The sequence below is a fragment of the Ictidomys tridecemlineatus genome, chromosome 5 (assembly GCF_052094955.1).
Source record: "Ictidomys tridecemlineatus isolate mIctTri1 chromosome 5, mIctTri1.hap1, whole genome shotgun sequence".
In the NCBI taxonomy this organism is placed as follows: domain Eukaryota; kingdom Metazoa; phylum Chordata; class Mammalia; order Rodentia; family Sciuridae; genus Ictidomys; species Ictidomys tridecemlineatus.
In genome coordinates, this window is record NC_135481.1 from 115,225,981 (window position 1) to 115,247,647 (window position 21,667).

At 55.2% G+C, this 21,667-nt stretch overlaps 1 protein-coding gene and 1 long non-coding RNA gene across 2 annotated transcripts in view; one reads left to right on the forward strand and one right to left on the reverse strand.

Annotated features, from left to right (window-relative positions):
- Positions 1-19,960, reverse strand: part of Syne3 (spectrin repeat containing nuclear envelope family member 3) — an 82,638-nt gene extending 62,678 nt beyond the window's left edge. Inside the window, exon 1 of the mRNA XM_078050807.1 lies at positions 19,837-19,960. The gene's annotated coding sequence lies outside the window, so the exon portion shown is untranslated. The remainder of the gene's footprint in view (positions 1-19,836) is intronic.
- Positions 19,375-20,904, forward strand: LOC144377939 (uncharacterized). The gene is made up of 2 exons (XR_013439273.1): positions 19,375-20,105; positions 20,561-20,904. It is a non-coding gene; the product is annotated as an uncharacterized LOC144377939 (long non-coding RNA).
- Positions 20,905-21,667: the final 763 nt, after the last annotated feature.

Genomic DNA, 21,667 nt, shown 5'->3' on the forward strand with positions numbered 1-21,667 from the left:
GCCACCTTCTAGATGGAGAAACCGAGGCTCGGAGTGGCCGGTTCTCCTGCCCAGGTCAGACAGCTAGCAAGACCCGGAGGTGGGAACAGCCCGGGCCTGCCCGGCTCCCGTGCCCCCGCCATGCCGAGAAGCTCACCAACAGAGGAAGTGAGTCAGGAGGCCAACGGGGGGTTCCTTTTTGAGTCAGGACGGACTTCCCATCACACGCCCAGCTGACGACAGAGCCAGGCAGGGTGGAGGCTGAACCCCACTGCTGGGCCCCTGCGGCGTCCACCCCAGGAGCCCTCCTCGAGGACACGCGGAGAGGCATGCGAGGCCAGGGCTGCCGCTGACCGGCCTGCTGGGCCTCCCCGTGGACGTCGCCGGGGTATGACCTAAAGTGAATCAGGCAGAGCTGTCCAGGCAGGGACGCAGCCCAGCCACAGGGCCTGGGCCTGGGGTTCAGGAGCGGCTGGCTCTCACTGCCCCAGATGCGCCTGAAGTCAGGTGATGGTGGGGCCTGCCAAGCACCCAGCCAACAGGCAGGGTCGCCTGGGCTCAGCTCATCTTCCAGCGGGGACCCCACCAGGGTCACCTTCTGTCTCCTGCAGAGCTCGGGACACACGGAGTCATCTGATGACAAATCGCCTCCCAACACCTACTCTAGGCTGTGGTCAGCGCCGAAGATCACAGATGAGCAAAGAGAACCCGCACCTGACGGCTCCTTCAGCTGACCGCGCCTGCCCTGACCGCGCCTGCCCTGACTGCACCTGCCCTGACCACGCCTGCCCCTGACCGCGCCTGCCCCTGACCACGCCTGCGCTCTCGGGACCCGACAGCTCCGTCCTTGCCTTCTGGAAAGAGGACGTTCTTGAGTGTGCCCCACATCTGCTCCTCCCTGTCCCTGGACTCCCCCAGCGGGGATCTGCCCGTTCACAATACCTTTTCCAAGAGTCTCTGTGGACCTGGATTTTTACTTGCCTGCTGGGACAATGGGCCAATAGTCACTGCAAACGGCCTGAATGCCCCTGGAGCAGATGGCACCGACTTTAACCTTCCCTTCCTGCTGGACAGTTATAGTGCATCTTTGCTGAGTTTTTTCTGTTTGTTTGTTTTTCCAAATTTCTCAGTTGTTTAGCCCTGGACTCCCCCCCCACACACACACACACACACAGCAGAGCCCCAGCTGAGCTCCCCCCATTTCTACTGGGTTCTGACACCCGGTGGCATTTTTCTGATCAGGAGCCATTGGTTCTTTGGTCTCTGCGCTTGCTCTTTTGCATGAATGGCTGGCCTTCTTTTCAGGGACGTTTTAAACAAAGAAACAAAATGTGTGATCCCTGGCAGGAGGGGCCTGGCTGTGGAAGACCAGAGGAGGCCCAATCTGGGAGATGGAGCTGGGTGGGAGGGAGGGTGGGGCCCGCTCCTGGTGAGTCACTGCCGGAGCCCCGACCCCAATCAGGCTGCACAAAGCCTGGGTTTCCTGGGACTCCTCCTAAGAGCTGCTGAGAGCGGGCACTCAGGAGACAGGCTGACTCCATTCAGACCTGACCTGTGGCTGAGAAGCTCCGCAGCCTTCGAACATTGGCCTCCCCCAACTTGACCTCCTCGTCTGCAAAACAGGGATAATCACAGTACAAACTTCTGCTGGCCACCGTGGTGCACGCCTGTGATTCCAGCAACTCTGGAGGCTGAGGCAGAAGGATGGCAAGTTAGAGGCTAGCCTGGGCCACTTAGTGAGGCCCTGTCTCAAGATAAAAAATGAAAAGGGCTGGGGATGTGGCTCCATGGGAGAGCATCCCTGGGCTCAATTCCCAGTACAAAAAAAAAAAAAAGAAGTAGTACAAATTTCTTATTGCTGTGAACACTGGACGGGTGGTAAGTCTTGATCTTGTTTGTTGCAGTGCTGGGGATGGAACCCAAAGCCTCACACATGCTAAGCAAGTGCTCTCCCCATCGTCCCAGCCCAGCCGAGTGGGTGCTGAGGCTGTAACTGAGTCTCCCACTGTGATCGTCCCACTGAGGGTAAGCAAAGACGGCTCGGGAAGGTCTGTGACATCCGTTCCATGGAATGTTCTGGGCCATGTGCAGGGAGACCTGGATCCGCCCCTGGAACGAAGCTGGGGCTGCAGAGGAAACCTGGGGTACAAGCCCAGGCGGCAGCGACAGTGAGCTCTTCCTGGAAAGAGGCAGTCAATACAGCCACATGGTCTCCGTCACAGCTCTTCCAACTTGTCACCGCGGTGTGAAAACAGCCATGGATGAGACACAAATGAGCGTGGCCCTGTGCCAACAGAACTGGATTTACAGAAACAGGCAGCATGTGGCCGACGGGCCACTGTTGCCAAGCTTTGTTGTGAAAATAATGTAAAAATGTCAAAAAAAAAAATGGAGGTGAATGGGCTGTCTGCCGCTTCATTATCAGTGCAGTTTTAAATGTTCAGTTTCCTTAAGGTGGGAGTAAAAGTTTGTTTGTTTTTTTTTTTTTAATGAAAAACCTTTAAAGTAACATTCTGGTAATAAATTAAAAGATTTCCTACTTCTATTAGACTCAGAATAAATTACAAGGAGTAATGAGTCTAACATTCACATACTGCTACACAGAAAATATGCAGATATTGAAGTAGGGGCAGTCTGAAACTGGTTTGGGCTTCTCTGTTAGCTGTGTGACCTAAGGCAAGACTGTTAACCTCTCTGTTCCTCAGTTTCCTCAAGCGTCAAAGGGAGCAGCAGCAGCACAGTGGACTAGAAAGCCCACACTCTTCATTTCCTCTGCAGTCTTCAGGAGCAGTTTATGTAGTGACACAGAGACACCTGGACTTATGTAAGAAGGGCCATCCCAGCCTGGGAGGCACATCCCCGGAAACATGAATGGCCTTGGATTCCTTTCTCAGGAAAGCTCCCCGTTTGACAGGAGGCAGAGGGACAGCGTGTTCTCTCAGGAGAGAGGAGTCTGTGGACTCGGGGTCAAGGGCCCTCCAGGGCTCACAGCCCTGCCCCAGAAAGCCCAGGATGCTCAGCAGACAAGTCCCCGCCTCCACCTGTGTCCCCACTCCCCCCCTCCTGTGTCCCCACTCCCCCCCTGTGTCCCCACTCCCCCCCCTCCTGTGTCCCCACTCCCCCCTCCTCCTGTGTCCCCACTCCCCCCCTCCTGTGTCCCCACTCCCCCCCTGTGTCCCCACTCCCCCCCCTCCTGTGTCCCCACTCCCCCCTCCTCCTGTGTCCCCACTCCCCCCTCCCTGTGTCCCCACTCCCCCCTCCTCCTGTGTCCCCACTCCCCCCTCCTCCTGTGTCCCCACTCCCCCCCCTCCTGTGTCCCCACTCCCCCCTCCTCCTGTGTCCCCACTCCCCCCTCCTCCTGTGTCCCCACTCCCCCCTCCTCCTGTGTCCCCACTCCCCCCTCCTCCTGTGTCCCCACTCCCCCCTCCTCCTGTGTCCCCACTCCCCCCCCTCCTGTGTCCCCACTCCCCCCTCCTCCTGTGTCCCCACTCCCCCCTCCACCTGTGTCCCCACTCCTGCCCCTCTGCTGGCAGCAGGGTCACCTGGCTCCGTTTCTCCTTTCTCCCCTCGTTTCTTGGGCCGTCTCTCTGCCTTTTCCTGCCTGCTACATCCGCCCAGCGGCTCTGGATCTCTGCCTCCGGAAAGCCTTCCAGGACTTCTGGGGTGGGGGGTAGAGGCCTGGGAACTATCATTGCTAAATACCTAGCAGGCCCTGGGCACCATGTAGGTGCTGCCACACATCCTCCTGTTCTCCCTCCCACTGTTAATAGAACTTAGGTTCACAGTGTAACCTGGCCAAGGTCACACAGCAAGTACCCCTGCTGCCTTAGTCTCCCCAGTAGCTCCTCAGCAGAGCCCAAGAGGTTTGAAATTGTCCTGGTTTTGCTGGGGCTGCAAGGTGATGTCCCCTGAGCCACCTAGGAGAGCCTGTATGTGGATCACTGTGATCACCTAGGAGAGCCTGTATGTGGATCACTGTGATCACCTAGGAGAGCCTGTATTGGCTCACTGTGATCACCTAGGAGAGCCTGTATGTGGATCACTGTGATCACCTAGGAGAGCCTGTATGTGCATCACCTAGGAGAGCCTGTATGTGGGTCACTTAGGAGAGCCTGTATGTGGATCACCTAGGAGAGCCTGTATTGGCTCACTGTGATCACCTAGGAGAGCCTGTATGTGCATCACCTAGGAGAGCCTGTATGTGGATCACTGTGATCACCTAGGAGAGCCTGTATGTGGATCACTGTGATCACCTAGGAGAGCCTGTATGTGGATCACTGTGATCACCTAGGAGAGCCTGTATGTGCATCACCTAGGAGAGCCTGTATGTGGATCACTGTGATCACCTAGGAGAGCCTGTATGTGCATCACCTAGGAGAGCCTGTATGTGGATCACTGTGATCACCTAGGAGAGCCTGTATTGGCTCACTGTGGGTCACCTAGGAGAGCCTGTATTGGCTCACTGTGGGTCACTTAGGAGAGCCTGTATGTGGCTCACTGCGGGTCACGTAGGAGAGCCTGTATGTGGATCACTATTGCCTACCCGATAGCTGAGACCCTCCGAAGCACCCAGAGACCTTCTCCTGGAAGCCTTCACCTGGGAGAGTTCAAGGGCGGTCGTTAAAGGCTGGGCAGATTATAATTAGCACACGCCTGCTCCTGCCAGGGCTTCCAGACGCCAGGTTTACGATGTGTCTGTGTGAAGCCGGGGGCGCCCGCCTGGGGGCTGACTTTCATTTGTCTGTTTGAAGGGGTGATCCACAGGGGGTGGCTCCCCTGGAGGCTTGGGGGTGCCCTCTGAACCCCAGGCCTCAGCACCACGCCAGGCAGCAGGTGCGGGGCAGACGGGTCCCTCGGGAGCAGCTTGCTTCGGGGTGCAGACTGCGGTGGCCCTGCTGGCTCTGTGGGGGGCTGCCCCCTCGCTCCTGGCGGGGCCTGCATCTGGGGCTGAGCTCCCCGTCAGCCCTGAGGACAGCGCCTGGGAGCTGACCAAGCCCAGTTATCCCCAGTCCTCTGCCTGCCAACCCACTGCGCACCAGCCCCAGGGAGCCTGAGGCCTGTCTCCTGGGTGCTCCCCGAAGCCCCTGTCACAGGCTTTGGGTGCTCCCCAGGCAGCTGCGACTGCGGAGGCACCCACCCAGCTGCAGTCAGCACTCCTGGTGCGGACACACACAGGCGTGCACACGGTGTCACACACGCACACATGTGGCTTCCCACACCAGGCACCAAGCCCATCTGGCTTCCTAACACCGCCCTCCTCACAGACAATGCTGGCTTTGATGGCTTCCTTGAAGGGACCCACGGCCCAGAGGCTTTGCACACAAGGCAAATGCCAACGTCCCCAAGTGGACCACGCTAAGCAGTAAGACTGCCACCACCCAGGGGAGGGTGCATTCTTTCAGCCTCCAGAAAAGGGCACCGCATGTGCCGAGCCTGAGTCACCTCCCCTCCAAGGAGCCAGAGGCTCGGCCCCCGCCCGCCCGCCCGCCAGGGGTTGGCAGCGGCCTGACTGCTGGCCTCCTCCTCTGTCTTCAGGGCACACAGGACCTTCTGACACGGCCTGTTTACTTGCTTGTTAGGGACGATTCTTGTTCCTCAGAGCCACAACTGTTGCCGTCTTATCCATTACTCCCGTGCCACTGCCTAGAACCATGTCTGTCACACAGGAGCCTTCAGGGAGGGACAGATGACAGGAGGAGAGAGGGAATCTCTGCTCTAGGCGTCCGACTGCCTTTGTTCCTTCAAGACCCCTTTACACCCCTTATATCAAAGAAGTCATTAGGCATTTATTTTTTAAGGATTGGCTAGCTTCACTTAGCATAATCTGCTCTAATGCCATCCATTTCCCTCCAAATTCTATGATTTTGTCGTTTCTTAATGCAGAGTAATACTCCATTGTGTATAAATGCCACATTTTTTTTATCCATTCATCTATTGAAGGGCATCTAGGTTGGTTCCACAATCTTGCTATCGTGAATTGTGCTGCTATGAACATCGATGCAGCAGTGTCCCTGTAGCATGCTCTTTTTAAGTCTTTAGGGAATAGACCGAGAAGGGGAATAGCTGGGTCAAATGGTGGTTCCATTCCCAACTTTCCAAGAAATCTCCATACTGCTTTCCAAATTGGCTGCACCATTTTGCAGTCCCACCAACAATGAACAAGTGTACCCTTTTCCCCACATCCTCTCCAGCACTTGTTGTTGTTGGACTTCATGATGGCTGCCAATCTTACTGGAGTGAGATGGTATCTTAGGGTAGTTTTGATTTGCATTTCTCTGACCGCTAGCGATGGTGAGCATTTTTTCATGTACTTGTAGGGACGAAGAGCAGGAGAAGAAGATTAACATTAAATAGGGAAGAGAGGGGGGAGGGAAATGGAGAGAGAAGGGAATCTGCAGGGAAAGGGAAGGTGATCCTCAGGGTTTTATAAAATTACATACAAGAGGAAGTAAGGGGTAAGGAAGAAGTACACAAGTGGAATAAATGTTTTACAGTAGAGGTGGTCGAGAGAGAAGAGGGGAGGGGAGGGGAGGGGTGGGGGGATAGTAGATGATAGGTTAGAGAGCAGAACTCATCAGACACTAGAATGGCAATGTGTAAATCAATGGAAATGTAACGGATGTAACCGATGTGATTCAGCAATCTGTATACGGGGTAATCATGGAAGTTCATAACCATTCTGAATCAAATTGTGAAACATGATATATTAAGAAAGATGTAATGTTTTGAAAGACCAACAATAAAAAAATTAAGAAAAAAAAAAAAAAAAGACCCCTTTACAGAAGGGCCTCCAGGTGCCCCACAGAGCAGATACGAAAAGCGGAGGCCCTTCCCACAGGGGTCAGGTACGCGGGCGGGCGAGCAAGGCTGGAGGAGCCCAGGCGGGGGCCAGGGAGGGGCTGTGCGTGGGGAGGGGTGGCCAAGAGGGGGCGGGTGGGGCCTCCAGCCGGGAAGTGGAGGAGGTGGCCCAGGAGAGGAGGGCGTGCCCATGGAGGACAGGCTTGCAGAGGGCAGATGTATTGGCACCAGAGCCCCCTGCCCCCAGTGAGGAGGAAGGGAAGGAGCGATCCTCCGCCTCACTCACTAACAGTACCTACTGAACACTCTGTGGCCAGGGCAGGCAGGGGTTGACCCAGGACAAGGGTGGCTTCTGCCTTGGGGACACAGAGGGGTCCTGGGAGCAAGAGGTGGGCCAGTCTGAGGGAGCACTGAGGCTCAGCCCAGGCCCTCTCGCCATGCCCCCTGACCTCACCCCACCGTCACTGACCTTGGGGTCACCCACTGGCCCTGGCCTGTTCAATACTATTCAGGTCTTCGTCCCCAAAGTCCTGAGCCCCAGGAAGTCCCTCTACCCTGGACAACCCAGGGACACCTTCACGTCCCCTCCCAAGATGCCCGATGCTCCTCCCACCCCAGGCTCTCTCTCAGCCACTCATGGTTCCAGCCCTGCTCCAAGCTCCCAGCGTCAGGCCGCCTCTTCCCGGGGAACCACGGAGACCTGCCCAGGTTGAACAGGACCGAGCGCCCCCTGATCTAAGCAGCAGTCTTCAGAGGAGGCCGAGCGGAGGAAACGCTCAGGCCATCTGCCCCCCAGCTCCCAGGGCAGTGCCTCGGCCTCTGACCAGCCACGCTTTGTCTCTGTCCTCTGAGCCTTATCTCCAGAGGCTTCCACAATCCAAGGACAGCTTCTTCCCAGGCTTCCTTTGTGCATTCAGACTGAGGCCCACTGTAGGTGCCAAAAAAGCAACTAACGAGGACATTTCCACCTCCATTTCACAGAAAGGAAAATCAAGGTCTGACCCTGCTCAGCAGCTTTCCTCCTGTATTTGTATCATAAGACCCTGAGGATTCCTCCTTCAAAGCACTAGCCCAGAATCCTGCCTTCCAGAACCTTCTGGAACCTTCCCTACTGGCCTTGCAGAGATTCACAAAAACTGAACCCCCTCCCCCACCCCAGACCCATGTTTCCAGACTGGGCTCTAAACTAGAGCTCAACTTAGGGCAGATGCTTCCCTCAAAGAGGTCCACAGAAACCCCCAACCTGGTGCCAACCCCAGCTGCTGGAGGTCTGTGAGGCCCCTAAACCGTGCTGCTCTTCCCAAGAGTGTGCAGCGGCCCTCAAGGACTGCCAGGAGAAGAGTTGCTAAAGATTAAAGCCATCCCGTCAGCAAGCTTCCAGGGAAAGCGGACGTCTCCTCCGGCAGGTCCCTGCAAGGGCGTGGTGTGGAGAGAGCTGGGTCTTGCAAACCAGGTACCTGGCGCTGCCACATATCACCAGCTGTGACCTTAGGCTCCTCAGCCCTCCTGGGCCTTCTTTTTAAAGTGTCTCCTCTACTGCACACAGTTTTGGGCGTCCACTTTTGCACACTGCTCTTGAACTCTGTGCAGAGGTGAGGGAGCAAGAGCGAGCCCTCCCCGGGAGCAGGCCATGTGTCTGGGCTGCGCTGAGTCCTACAGGGAGCACGTCACTGCCACCGCAGGTCTTACTATGGCCTCTTTAAAGAACTGATGCTCAGAGAGGCTAAGCCATCTGCCCAGGGTTCCGCAGCCGGTACATGACAAGACTCCCCTGCTCTTAACCATGAACATTTGGTGAATGAAGAGTAGGTTCGGCTTTCATCAGCAGACACAAAGTGGAGATCTGCTACCGCACCACATTTTTAATAACTGAAATGATTAGTACAGTGATCAGTTCAGACCTGCGAGGCCCCTCTCCACTGCAGAGAGGGCGCTTGGAACTGGGAGCTGCAGACCGCTGCCCACTGTCTTGAGCCAAGATTCATTTTTACATTTTTTTTTAAATGCTGAACAAAATCAGAAGGAGACACCTAAAAGTCATATGAAATTCAGTTCCCGGTGCCCATAAAGGAAGTTTTCCTGGAACGCGGCGGGGGCCCTCCGCACATTCACACACCACATGGCTGTATTCTTGCAGGAGAAACGCAAAAATCTTTCCTCTCTGGAAACCTTCCCAGAAGCAGCTTGCCATCCCCTGCCCTAGAAACTCCAGAGGCCCGAGCTCCTTCTCAGCTTGGGGAGCCTCCTCTCCCTCAGCCCCCCACCAGCACGACCCTCCTCGAGGCCTGGATCCCAGAAGATTCTGCACTGCTTTCCTCAGCAAACCCTGGCGCAATGCCTGATTGCTTCAGAGCAGATGGAGAGGCCACGTTTCCCAGCGCTGAGAGTCGCGTCCTCACCAGGGAATGTCCCCTTCTTACAGCCGCCGGGGGCATTTATCATCAAGGTCCCCACTCTGTCAGGGCTCTTCTGCTGGGTGCACCCTCCTGTGCCCTCCATCCTGGACCCAAGGATCGGATCGGCTTCCACCCTCCTGGGCTGCAGTGTAAATCCCCACATGGGTCAAGAGGCAGCAGGAGCCCACAATCATTCACAACAGAGAGGCCAGTGACCCTGACCCTCCAGTGACCCTCCAGTGGTGGATACCACCAGACATGGCAGGAAAAGTGAGAAGGGGGCCAGGCAAGGGCTGTCCCCACTGAGCTGTGTGGTTCCCTTGTGGAGAGGTTAGGCACTTCCCCGTCTGAGAAGTCCAGGCTGGGGGCCAGCAGGGCTGGGCCTTCACTAAGACTTGGGGCTTCTCACTGCCCTTTGTGACCTTTCACCCCTGTTCTGATGATGGAGCTGGAATCCCATGGACACTGATGTCCACAGGCTTATACGGCAAGTGGTCTCCAGGAAAGAACCTGAGAGATGGACAGGAGCCTTCGGGCTGCCCGTGATCCACGCAAGGCCGAGCAGGGGCAGATGCAGCCCAAGTGGGGGAGCATCCAGCTGTGTCGTTCCTGTGGCCAGCCCCAGCCGAGTAGACCCAGAGGGGGGCCTTTGTTGTGCCCCTGCCACACCCCCTGCTCCCCAGGGCTCTCTGCTGGGGCTGACACTCCTGGGGCATTTGGTGATCCTAAGAGGCAGGAAGCCCAAGGGCAGTGTCCCTCTGATCGGTCAGGGTGTTGCACCTGAAAGCCTTTAGATGTCATCTAGCTCCGTCAAGTTTGGGCCACTTGTCTATCATGGTCATGATTTTGGCCGCGATTTTTTTCTGATTAGTTTTTAAAATTAGACCCATCTAAATTTATTTTTAAAGGAGATTAAAAAAAATACTCTACCTTTAATAGAAAACCAGGGCCAGGATCAATTGCTGTATATAGAACATCATAAGAAATCCATAGGAATATAAGCAATGCTTATTTGACTGTATCTGGATACCGTTGCAGGTTTGTACCAAGGCCTGCTCTTTTGTACAGAGCCAGAGATGGGCAAACGTTCCGATTGTTAAAAACAGGGTGGCGCCTCACTGAGACATTCTCCTAGGCCGGATCCCGTGGTTCTCAACTATCCCTGTGCACCTGAATCCCCTGGGGAGCTTTTAATAGATAGAGGTAAGTGGCCGCACTGCCCAAGATTTCCAACTCAATTGGTCCTGGGCGAGCCCAGGTGATTATGAGAACATCCTACAGAGGGATCAAAAGAAAAAGGTAAAAGGAGCAGGGAGATAGAGAGAGGGTGACAGTCATTTTGTCATTCTGTGCCCTGAGTTTATGCCACCAAATTCACCTTGTCAGTCATTATTGGCCCCCGTCCCACACTGTCAGAATCCTGGCCAGACCTAAGCCCTACACAGTATAGAGGAGGACCTGAAGCTCAGGGCTGGGAATTCGACAGCAGTTCTGAGTATGCTGACATTGTCCCCTGACCACCACGACCACCAAAGTTAATTTTATAAAAGAAAAAGTTGCTTTGGTCTTTTGGGGGTGGCTGGTGCCCTGGGAAACAATGAGAGAGAGTGGTATGTGGTCCACACGCGTACCCCTCAGGGGGTGCTCTCTGTCCACATGGGTAAGCGCTTGGCTTGGGGCTTCAGAGCAGATGGAGAGGCCACGTTTGGCTGGGTCAACTCCTGCCCATCGTGCCCCCCTGACCTGCCAGGGCACCAGCCTGGAGGCCAAGAGCACCCAAATCCAGGGCTGATTCAGCAGCAGCTGCTCCAGATCCACTGGCTGCAGGCGCTGGGGCAGGAGCAGGAAGAAGTGCTGGGCACCCTCCAAGTGACCCAGATTACCCACAGTCACCTCCTGAGCTCAGGAGCACCCAGGGGGGTGTCCTGAGAGGCTCCACTGGGGATTTCAGACCTGTTATCTCATTTGGTGTGGCCAGCCTGCTGACAGGTAGTTAGCCTGGTCCAGGGAGGATATGTGACAGCCAGGATCACACTGTGGAACCAGGTTCCCTGCCCAGGTCTGTCTGATTGCACCTGAGGCCCGGAAGCAGAAGGAAATAGACAAAGTACAAAGTCTAGCTGGCCTTCACCTGGGAAGGGGGTGGGGCAAGCGACGCCTTGCTCTGCTGGGTCCCCTGACAGCTAGGCCGAGCCGAGCCTCCAGGGTGGTACAGTCCACATCATGCCCAACAGACCCCACAGTGACAGGTGGAACCCAACCCTCCCCCACTCCACAGAGAGGGGAGTTGGGGCCTGCAGAACTGTGTCCTTGAGCAGAGTTAAAGGTCTTTCCAGGCTGGGGACAGTGGCATGCACCTATAGACACAGCCATTCGAGAGAGCGAGGCAGGAGGATCACTTGAGCCTATGGGTAATATAGGCCGAGCACATCTCAAAAATGAAAAATGTTAAAGGCTCTTTCCTGATGCCCTGCCAACCCTCTAAGTGTCCCTCTGTCCAGGCCATTGGCAACTCTGAGGGGACTGTTTAAAGCACCACCTCACCCCAGACTCCTCCCACAGGGCAGGGACCTGTTCCTGGCATCTTCCTCACCTGCGTCCCTCTTGGCCAGCATCAGCCCACTGAAGGAATGCCACTGGCCAGGACATGTGGGTTATAGGGCGGAAGGGCCAGATCCCAGCCCAAACTCTTGCCTTTCTGGCTCCCAAACCAAATCTGGCTCCAGCGATGGGCAGCGTGACTAACCCTCCGCTTCCTGTAGGGGACAAACACCGGAACTCATGGGCCATCCCCTCACCTCCTCAGAGGAGCAGAGCCATGCCCGAGAGCCTGGCCTGGACCCCCATCTCCTGGCATTTAACCAACAGGAAAGCAGGGACAGGAGAAACCACAAGACGGGTCTTTCAAAAAAGCCATTTTCTAAAATTACTTCTGAGCAAAACTGAATTCAAAACTCACAAACAGATAAATAGGCAAATTCTGTGAGCCAGGCCCGCTGGCCACCCAGGGCTGGAGGAGGGGCGGTTTACCCTGGCAAGCCCCGCTGGTCCACGTGCCACCTACAACCGCCAGCCTGTGGTCACTGTTGCTGTGCAGTTAGATGGAGTCCCCTGGGAGAAGAGGGTGTGGCAGAGGAGACAGGGCGGGGTGCCCAGGGGGCCCTGGCTCTGGCATTCCCAGGCCCGGTGACAGGGCCATACAGAGAGGGTTTCCTTGGAGGCAGGGCCTGGGGGGAGGCTGAGTCCTAGGTCTGCTCCCCAGCTCCGCCCTGGCACGGGCACCCAAGGGGTCTGGTGGCCACCTGCCCAATTCAACGCCCAGCTGCACGGCTCCCTGAGGGCACTGGGCTCCAGGATCAATGCCAGAGAACCACGCCTGGAGCTGTTGTGGGACAGGGGAGGAATCTTGGATGCACCAGCCCATCCCCTACGCATTCAATCCGTAAACACAGTAGGCGCCCTTCCCCCCCACACACACCCCCAGGTTCTGCCTCCACGGGTTCAATCAGATGCACACAGAAAACATTCAGGGGGGAAATACTGCATCTGTCCTGAGTACTTACAGACTTCTAAAAAAAATCTCTATTCTTTAAACAATATGTTCTAACACTATTTACATAGCACATAGCACTTTATTGTATTGGGTATTATAAATAATCGGACAGTGATTTAAAGTATACCGGCAGATGTGTGTAGGTCACATGACATCATATTTGACATTAGGGATTTTTTTTTTTTTAACATTTACATCTTTTTTTTTTTTTTAAAGAGAGAGTGAGAGAGGGGGACAGAGAGAGAGAGAGAGAGAGAGAATTTTAACATTTATTTACTTTTTCTTAGTTCTCCACGGACACAACATCTTTGTTGGTATGTGGTGCTGCTGAGGATCGAACCCGGGCCGCACGCATGCTAGGCGAGCGCGAGCGCGCTACCACTTGAGCCACATCCCCAGCCCAACATTAGGGATTTGAGAAGCGTGGATTGCGTATCCATGAGGGTGTGTGTGTGTGGGGGGGGGGGGTTGTGTTCCTAGAACCAATCCCTGGAGGGACGACTGAATGGTTGAGTAGCTACACTGGCTGGGGTTGGGACAGACCAAGTACCTGCCCTAAGGCATGGTGTTGTAGTAGAGGAGATAAAAGACAAGCTCAAATGCAAATCAGTAACTTGCACAATTTCCAATAGTGGCAAGTGCTAGGGACACAAAACAACAACCAACAAATGAAACACCAAAAAACCGGGGAGACCGGATGGCAGCCACAAGGGTGGGACACGTGCCACTGTGTGGGCAGAAAGGTCCCTCTCCAGCAGGACAGTGCCCTCAGATCTCAAGGGAGAGGGGAGCAGCCACAGGGCCCAAGGGAGGCCCTCCGCAGGCAGAGAGGACGGCTGCGGGGGCAGAGCTCCGGGAAGATGAGTGAGTGCAGGACAGGTTCAGGGGACAGGGCCAGCCCCCAGAGCCCAGGAAGCCAGCAAGCTCCCCAGGAGGACTGGTCCCTGACAAGGACCACACAGGGAGATGAGGACGGGTCTTGACTCCAGGGCTCGCTTTCTTCCTCTGTGTCCTGAGCCTGTCTGGGGTCTGCCTCCTCCTATGGAGCTGAGAGCATCTGCTCCCCAGAGTTTTTCAGGTCCCAGTTAAAGGGGAAAGTCTGATGATTTAATGTTAATAGTCATCATAACCGCTTCCGACTGGGCTGTGAGGACAGATAGGCGGACACAGGCTAGCAGGGAATCAGATTTGAAAACCGTTGGTTAATGGCCACGGCAAAGTGCAAAACAGGAACCAAAAACAGAAAGCTGCCAATCCTGTGGCAGCTTCTAGGGGGAGGCGCCGTCCGGCCCAGTGTTGGTGGGGAGCAGTGAGGGAAGGACATTGGTGGAGACACGCGCTTGTGCACAGGTTAGGTGAGAAAGGTTGGGATGAGGTTGGGGCTTCAGGGGACCCAGAGGTAGCCCAGGGACTTGAGACCGCATCTTCAGAGCAAGGAAGATGTTCAGAATTGCCCACATAATCTGGCCCCTCCTGGGGTGGGTGGACAGATGGCAGGGGCCAGACTCAGGTAACCAGAACCTACTTCCGGGCTATAAAGTGAGAAAACAGCTGGATTTGAAGGAGCCTTGGAGATCTAACTTCAGCCTTCCAATTTCTAGAGCAGGAACTTGAGACCAGCCCAGGTGAAGGTCAGGTGCCTCTCCTCCCTTCAGGAAAGAGTCCACCCAGTGAGTCAGGCTGCTGTTACTGCAGCAAGTGTCACTTGGGAGGGGCTCAGCCCTTTCCACATCTCAACTAAAACTCTCAGCTTCATTAGAGTCCGGCCACCCTCGGCTTGGTGATGACCAAGTGGCCTGAGCCAAAACCAGCCTCCACTTTCAGCACCAGCCAGGATGTCACACCAACACTTACAAAAGGGACCAGGGGAAGGAAGAGCACTGGCCTGGGAGTCACAGGGTCTCGTCTGCACCCTGAGGCACTGGCAAGACACCCTGTGGGTCAGGTCTGCTGCGGAGACTGTAGCGGTGTAGGCTCAGACAAGGTCTCTCTGAGGGCCATTGTCACTCTCCACGGCAGCGTCCACCTTTAGATGCAGGCTGAGCATGCCTAATCTGAAAATCTGTAATCTTCCAAAATCCAAAATTTTAGGAGCACTGATGCTATGCTACGAATGAAAAATGCCACACCTGACCTTCTGTGATGGTTGCAGCCAGGACGGACACACAGAAAGCGTTGCATAGAATTACCTGCAGCCTCCATGTACTAGGTGTCTAGGAAACACAGTGACTTTCCTGTTTAGGCTCAGAAACTACCTCAACTACCTCACTACAGCATGCATCCTACTCCCCAATCTGAAAAAAAACCCAAATCCAAAACACTTCTGGTCCCAAGCATTTTGGATATGGGATACTCAACCTGACCTTGAACACCCACACACCGTCACTCTGGGCTCATAAATTAAAGATTTGTTTCCAAGTCTCCAAAAGCTACCTCACCCTTACCTTTGATTACAGGTGGAACGCACCTGTAATCCCAGTGACTCAGGAGACTTAGGCAAGAGGATGGCAAGTTCAAAGCCAGCCTCTGCAACTTAGGGAGGTCCTAAGCAACTTAGTGAGACCCTGTCTCAAAAGGAAAAACATTGCACGCACCCTGTAGCTCTTCTCTGATTTTTTAAAAATTAAAATGATGAAATTAACCAAGCCTGGTGGTGCACACCTATAATCCCAGCAGCTTTGAAGTCTCAGACAGAAGGATAGCAAGTTTGAAGCCAGCCTCAGCAACTTAAGGAGGTCCTCAACAACTTATGACACTGGGTCTCAAAATAAAAAAGTAAATTAAATTAAAAAGCTGGGGATGCGGCTCAGGGTAAAATATCCCTGGGTTCAATGCCAGTACCAAAAAAAAAAAAAAAAAAAAAAGATGCAATCAGTTTAACCTCAGGTATGCTACCCATCTCTCTCCGCCTGCCCTTGGGAGGAGCCTTGTGACCCAGGAATCACACTGGTGTGGTAGGTGGTGTCTGCATGAGAGTCATCCACAGTGTGGCCAACCAGAGCGAACTGTCCTCCCTACTGATATGCCCCTGTTGACCTTGGCCGGAACACTACTCTTGGTTGTTAAACCAGCAGCCTGGTCCATGTGACCTGGGGCTCCTCCCAGCTCAAACATTACAGTGTTTTATGATTCAGAAGAACAAATCATTAGGCCAGGACTTTAAAAAACATCCTGTTGATGATCGGAGGGCATGGGCTGTGGGTGTCATCCTCTTGAATGGCTTCTGAATGGGGAGTTGATGCTCCCAATGAAGGGAACACGTGTCATCCAACACATAGGTGTGTATTTTCAAAATCCAGCCAGATTAACATTTGAGTATAATGAACGAGCTTGATTTTCTATGAGAATTTTTGAAAATGTCCCATATTATCTTTCAATTTTACATGTTTTATGTGACATTTGAGATGCATAATGGAATATGTATGTGCATCTCCTGATTGAGATTGATGAAGCCCAGAACTACTTAACAATAACCCCGATGAATCCTGCACTGGACGAAGAACAGATCTCACCGAGCTCGCCACAGGTGTCCCTATCCTTCACCAGGACAGACACGCTGATTTTACATTAACATTCCCTCACCTTTTGCATTTATAAACTGCTTACCTTTGTAAAACAGAATCTCTGTAGGAATGATATATGCACTTAACAAATGATACAAAAGTGACTTCCCTGGTCACAGCCACCACCTTCCCAATCCTCTCATTCCTCCCCTCACCCCCTGGTGACTTTTATTTAAGGTAATCTCGCTTTTGCTTTTTGTCATCCCTTACTTCTCATTGTGATGAGTCACAGGAGAGGTACAGAGGGCATGTGTGCGGTGTGACTACACGCTTGTGGAACGCACATGAACAGAAATACCACCAAAGAGCCGGGTGTGGTGGCTCACACCTGTAATTCCAGCAGCTCAGGAGGAGGCTGAGGCAGGAGGATCGAGAGTTCAGAGCCCGCCTCAGCAACTAAGCAACTCAGTGAGACCCTATCTCTGAATAAAATACAAAAAAGGGCTGGGGATGTGGCTCAGTGGGTAAGCACCCCTGAGTTCAACCTGGTACTGAAAAAAAATCACCAAAGAAATCTACAAGCAGAGCTCAGAGACTTCTTTACTTACAAGTCTTCTTGAGAGAGCTGCTCTTGCAGAGCGTGCTTGATAGAGTCACCCAGACAACTCAGTGCCATGGTATGGCCATTCCAGGTTTTCAATCTCTGCTGGGACTTTCAAACCCTTAAAGGGTTCTCTATGCCGAAGCCACAGCCAGGAAATCAGGCATGGTGTGATCCAGGCTGTACTAGAAGCCATAGCTTTTCTTCTGGGTCTGCTCCACCATGCAGGGCACTCTGCTGCCTGTTGTCTCATCATCCTCTTAGCAATCCTCAGAGTGTTGTCACTACTAGGACAACAGCAAGGATTTGTCTCCATCTGCTACCTGGCTGCTCAGTCGCAGGCCTCATCACTGAGTCCAGAGGCTGGCTGAGGTTCCTTGGGGTGGGAAAGTGGGAGGCTGGGAGATACCCCCCAGACTTTTGCTGTAGTTGTGTTCTGGTGATTGAGTTATGTCCCCAGTCCTCTTCATTTTTATTTATTTATTTATTTTGACGGGGTCTCTCTACGTTGCCCAGGCTGCCCTCAAACTTGCCATCCTCCTGCCTCAGCCCCCTGAGTGTGCCATCAGAGGTGTGGGCCACCGTATTCGGGCTACTTTCCTGACGTCTATCTTTTCCTCCTGACATCCTGTCTTGGTTCCCCAAAAGCTTACAGATGTTTCAGGTGGGGGGAAATGTTCAGAATTCATTTCCCCTTTTTTTCCAGCAAAGACTTGGGGTCCTGCCTGGTTAGTACCTACTGTCCCAGTGATTCACATTCAACAATGTCTTCACATTATCTAAGAGAGGCTGGTGATAGGATGAAGAGTATCAAGTCAAAGGCCCTGAGTTCAAATCCTGGCCCCGCCCCACGGTGCCACTGAAGATTCTCTAACAATGGGCCAGGGGTGGCAGCCTGGTCTACTTCCAGGATCACAGGACATGGGGGATGAGAAATGCTTCCTGAGACCCACGGACACATCCAAATCCCTCTGGAGTCCCCTCTCCAGTCTCTCTTCCTCTGGAGACCAGCTTTCAGTGTTGGAGGACCCTGAGGGAGGGGACCCAGGACCACCCCCATTTAACAGACAAGGAGAAATCCATCAGAGCAGAGGGGAGCCCAGATACCCTGACCAGAGCCCATCACCCTCCCTGGGACAGCCGTTGCCTGTGCTGGGTCTGCCTGGCACCCTGACGTAGGCTCTAGGCTGTGCTGTATGTGGGGGAGGACTGAGCTCTGAAAGCTGGAACAGTGTTCCAAGGTCACCTAGCTGGGAAATGGTCAAGGCAGGGCTGGCCCTGATGATCTGACTGGGCCGTCTCATTCCCAGCAGCTGGAAACACAGCCCTCTGGACTCCCAGGCTCCTGGGGTCCTTCAGATGTCATGCTGGGCCTCGAAGAGCAGCCAGGATCCCCCACTACCCCAGCCCCAGGTTTCTGCATCATAAGGCAAAGGTGGCCCCAGGCATGGCCAGGTCCACAGCTGCCTGAGACAGGGAGAGCGGTCAGGCTGGAGGCTAGTTCTCATGGAGACAGAGGAAACGCAAACACACCCTGGGGGTCCCTGCAGCGCCAGGTGCCAGCCGGCCCCAGAGGCAGACCCCGAGCCTGGATTCTCACGGCCCCCTTCAGTGCCACCAGCCAATCCTCAGGATGCCCAGCAAGGCATGCGTTCCAGAAATAAGGCTCCCGGCCCACTGCCTGATCCGCCACCCTCAGAGGGGCCTCTCTGGTAGAAAACAAGGGCTGAGGCCAGCAGGCTTGGCACAGCTGTGACTGTCGGCAGGCCCAGTGTCCTGCCTGAGGAATGCACAAGCCCACATGTGCTGGAGTGTCCCGCTAGGGCACAGTTAACAGGAAACGGATTAAAACAGCCTGATGGCACAGATGCACCCCTCCTGACTCCCCCCTCGCTCCTCACCCCTGTGAGCTCTTGGCTGCCCCAGCTGTGAAGGAGGCAAGGCCCAGCCTTTCAAGACAGCCAGGTCCTATCCCAGGCTGTGTGGCTACCAGGAAATCACTCTCCTTCTCTGGGCCTGTTTCCTCTTGGTGGATGAAGGAGGCTGTCAGCCAAGCTCAAGTCACTTTCCCCACCACCTCACTCAGGTGGGATGGGACATGCCCCCTCAACATATAGCAGCCCTCAGCTAAAGGAGACTCCCCATTTCTAAAAGGACCTTAACTTTACAGAGTTGAAAGAAGACACCAAGGATCTGGGAAAGGGTCCTAGGCCTGCCTTAGGTCACAGCTTCAGGACTACTGTGATAAAATGACCACAGTCATTATCACCCACCCCAAACTGGATGCCCCTGGCTTCCAGTTTTAAAGCAGAGGTCAGGTGGGCCACCAAGAAGGCTTCTCTGGGTTGACGACCAGGCCATATCCATTCCTCAGGGGTCCAGATCTGAGGGCCCCAAGGGAAATCAACAGGCACCTGAAGCGCACTCAGGTCCTGCAGGCGATCTTTGGCCTTGCTACCCTTCCTTTAGAGAGATGGGAAGGAGGCTCAGGAAGGCTGAGCCACTTGCCTAAGGCTTCACAGCCCAGAGGTGTGTGAAGGAAAACCAGCCCGCGGGTGGGACTTCCCCTCCGCACCGCCCCCTTGGCTTTCAGCTCTACCCCGCGAGCTCCAGGTCGCCAGAAGCGGGTGTCCCAGCTCGTGTTTACTGCCAGTGCCAGGGACGCGCCGCCTGAGCCGCGGTGACAGGTCCGCTGGCCCTAGGAGAGGCGGAGCGGAGACACGAGGAGGCGCCGGGCCCTGGGGACGCGCGGCCCGGGGCGTCAGGGCTTCTTGGGGCCGAACCCAGGAGTGGAGAGGGAGAGAGGGGATTTCGGCGCCGCTCGGGGACCGCACGGTTTAAACTAGAAACCCCGCCCGCGCGCAGCTGTCACCCGGCCTCCGCCCCCGCGCGGCGCGCCTCCCGGGTCCCGGACTTGGGCGACGCGATCCCTGGAGCCGCGCCAGGGACGGGCTGGGGGCTGAGCCCGACCCTCCCCGCACGGCCTCCCGGCCCCGCGACACTTACCGGGCTGGAGCGAGCAGGAGCGGCGCGGCGGGCAGCTGGGCCACCTCCTCCCTGCAGCCTGCGTCCCGGGCGGCTCCGGGGCGGGGCGGGGCGGGGCGGGGCCCGGACACCGCGACCGCCCCGCCCGCCGGGACCCGCCACCCGCGAGGCCAGGGGACACTCCCAGCGCGGCGCGCACTCTGCGCCCAGCGCAGCCGGCCAGCCCGCCGCTCCCGGTCGCAGACCCAGGGCGGGGAACACTGCCCACGTGGACCTAGAGTGTCGCCCAGGTCCCGGGTCCCCCTGCCCCCGGCCGGGGCTCGTTCTAGGGTGTGGGGCGGGGCCGCCTTCCCGGGGAAAGTGGGTCCTGGGGAGGGGGTTCCCGGCGCGGCCAGGCCTGGGGGGGAATTCGGGGGGCGGCAGGTTTGGCTGTCACTGAGCCCAGCCCGGGGGGCGGTCAGGGGCGTCCTGCCCAGAGGCGCGAAATTCAAGGAGGAAGTGACACCGTCCTGCAGTCTGACGCGGGAGGGGGCAACGCCCCTAGTGCCACCCCGCAGTCCCCGAGCCACAGGAATGTGAATCCCACCCTCAGTGCGAACCTCCCCCAGATCCGAGGTCAACAGGAGCCTCCTTCTCCCTCGTCCCCTCCTCCGCCCGCCCCAGCTCGGCGGGCAGACGCGGCCTCCAGCCTTTTCCCGGCCCTAGCGACTGGGTCCCTCAACTGGACATCGGATCCGCTCCACAGGAGTTCGGCCCCGGGCTTGGCCCCCCGCACCGCCCCGCCTCCGCGGCTGTCCCCGACGCTCCCGCCCAGCCAACCGCACTTTGAACAGACGGGGGACTCCAGCCCTCATCTTCTGCCAAGAAATCTCAGATTTGCAAGATGGGTCCCGCCTCCTCTGGACGGGATGAGAGCGTCGGTCGGTGGCTGGCCCACTCCAGAGATGAGGAGGAGGCCGGGGGAGTTGACTGGCCCAAGTCCAATGCTTCCAGGAGGTGTTTGTTTTGTTTTAAGCAGCGCTGGCAGAATAAATCAATGTAAAAGTTAGCATTCTACGAGATTAAATTGTCAGACAGGCCGGATAGTAATGAAGCATGTGTCTTTTCTGGATTAAGGGAGAGGTAAGAGGAATTAGCCAAAACCCGGTTTTAACACCTCAGTGGACCCAGCCTGAACTGGAACGCAAGGCGTCAGGTGTGCCTGGAGCCAGATCCCACTTATTAAGCCATAATTATTTTAAGCATCAGGTGAAGATAGGAACAAAGGGCCTCTCCTGTTCTGTGTCCGACTGGTTCCATTATTACTCTGACTCCATCAGAGGTGATGGCCCAGGCCTTGCGGTTACCACAACCTACTGAAGGCGTGGGCAGTAAGGAGCGAGTCTTGCAATCCTTGCATTTGGATAATGCTCTTTGCTAGTTGGAAAGCTTTTAATGTAGTGTGTATGTTCAGATATGTAACAACAGATTCTACTATGACCTATCATTATAATGTACTAATAAAAATAGAGAGGGCTTTGAATGCATCTCCTTGTTAAATCCCTGCAAAGATCCTCCAGGTAGTTAGGCAAAGTTTAATTGGTTTTATCTTAGAGGGAAACCAAGGCACGTAGAGGTCAGGTGACTTGCACAAGGACAGAGCTGGCCCTGCCAATTCCTCTGGAGGGTGGAGAATCCACTAGGGAAGTCACTGTCCTGCAGTGCCAGACGGTTTGGTGCAGGAGGGAGTTAAGAGCTCAGAGTCTATACCAAATTGCCCCAATTTGCAATGTTGGCTGATTACTCATCCTTGGTTTCCTCTTCTGTAAAAAGGATCTAAAACAAGAACCTATCTGGTATGGTTTTGGGTCTG